General features: G+C 37.8%; 1 long non-coding RNA gene across 1 annotated transcript; it reads right to left on the bottom strand.

The window, feature by feature from the left end:
* Positions 1-1,128: 1,128 nt before the first annotated feature.
* Positions 1,129-1,900, bottom strand: LOC110423299 (uncharacterized). Its single transcript, XR_016351744.1, has 2 exons — positions 1,747-1,900; positions 1,129-1,645 (listed from the first exon to the last, which is right to left on the bottom strand). It is a non-coding gene; the product is annotated as an uncharacterized LOC110423299 (long non-coding RNA).
* Between the last annotated feature and the right edge of the window lie 6 nt (positions 1,901-1,906).

The raw sequence follows: 1,906 nt of genomic DNA, 5'->3' as shown, positions 1-1,906 counted from the left end.
TATATATATATATATGAAATGTATTTGTAGTTGGTCTCACCATCTATTAAAAACTAATATCGCAGCTGAAAAATATGGCATGCGTCTAGAACTTCAACTGTGGCGCCTGTTGAATACATTGGCAGTCATTTGCACTGATAATAAATTTCATAAGCTGGAATAAACAGATATCCTTGAGTGAGTCTATGGCACCTGCTGTTAATAATACTTGAATGATAACTGGAATTTTATTATTCTTGACTTGGTTTACATTTTTTCCTAAAGTTTGATGATCTTGAAATACTACAGTTTTCTATTTATAAATCTTTTATCATTGAAACAATTGCAAGATTTGCATTTTATAGTATTAAGTTTATTGGAAACTTAAGCAACAAGATGCTTGTCCATTAATTCCACATATAATTGTGCTCTCATAGGATATCAATCAATGTGTTTTCTGTTATTCTAGATGCATGCAACATTTCGTATCCTTGTATTTTATTTTAATGAATTTCAAGGTTTTGATTAAATCAAAGCCTATTTCTGCCACGTCAATAACAAGGAAATCACCTGTCAACAGCTGGCTTAGCAAGGCACCAACAAGACACAACAAATTACACTACAATTACAGTGCAAAGTCTTCAAACTTGTCTGTTACATGAGGGCAAGAATTGTTTCTCCAAGTCCCCATGTATTACACAGTCACTAGCTATTTTAGGTTAACTTTTTTAACTTATCAAAAGGTTATAATTTGGATGAGGGAATTTTAATTACAGAGACATTGATTAAATTAACAATTACCCTATACACTGATACAAATATAATATCAGAGTAAGGATTACAAGGAAAAACTCATTAAAATATAAAAACACTGCTGTAGAGATCAGACATGACGAGGTCGAAAAAAGTTGGTTATGAAAGTGGGCACTGGGCGGGGCGGGCATGTGGGACGCACATGTTTGATCCCACGACCGCCACTGGCACAGCACAACAGTGATAGGAGTCTCCAATGACCAGCACGTAGCAAGCTTTCTGATTCTAGGTGTGCATAGTAAACGACAAACGCATGGGCCCGGCCATCCCCACACAGATGGATGAGATGACAGCGGTCAGTATTCATGTCTAAAAAAGGATATTTGGACAAGAAAGTGAAGAAAAAGATTTTGCAAGTTCATGCATTCCGCTGTGCTCAATCCTTTACCGAATAAATTATATTAAAATGGGTTCCTGTTACATTATTGAAGACACAACTTGCGTCTTTTACTAACTTTTCCAATGTCTTTTCTTCCAGAGTCGGCAAGAGCATGGCTCCCAGATGTGTTATTTGTGGAAGAGGATCGGAGGAAAGAAATTCCATCAGGAGCAGCAATGGGAATCGTTAATTCTTTCTACGGTGATGGAATTATGAAATGATCATAAAGATTTGATGTCTTGGCTTCAAATAGTGTTTTGAGATTGTAAGGCCATACGATGTCAGTAGTTCCACTCCACATCAGCTCTGCAAATTGCTGGTAAGCCTTTTCCGAGGGATGGTAGGAGTCGAAGAAGAAATATTCACTGGGATTCTCACATAAATGAAACTCTGTTATCCCTCTCTTCCCTCCACAGCTGTAAACTCCTCCGTACGGACCAGAGCCGCAACATGCCGTTGTTGCATCCTTGAAACCTTCGCAACATAAACCCACATCAAATGTCATCTAATATACACACATGCTCGATTTCATGCCATGCCAACAAGTCTAATGGCCTAACGTATATAAACCATACCATATTTTGAAGGGTTGTTCAATCTTTCGCCAACGGATTTATAGAAATTATAATAGGCATATTTGAACCCTTCAAGCTGGGTTTCCAGCTTCTGGAGGGTTTTGGGAAGTTCTTTATTGTGCAGTTTTGCCATTGCTGTGAGTTCATCGATGCAAGGACC

This window comes from Theobroma umbraticum, unplaced genomic scaffold (assembly GCF_002168275.2).
Source record: "Theobroma umbraticum cultivar Fairchild unplaced genomic scaffold, ASM216827v3 scaffold_30.0, whole genome shotgun sequence".
NCBI lineage: Eukaryota > Viridiplantae > Streptophyta > Magnoliopsida > Malvales > Malvaceae > Theobroma > Theobroma umbraticum.
Note: the sequence above shows the minus strand (reverse complement) of the source record. Positions and strands in the feature narration are given on the sequence as shown.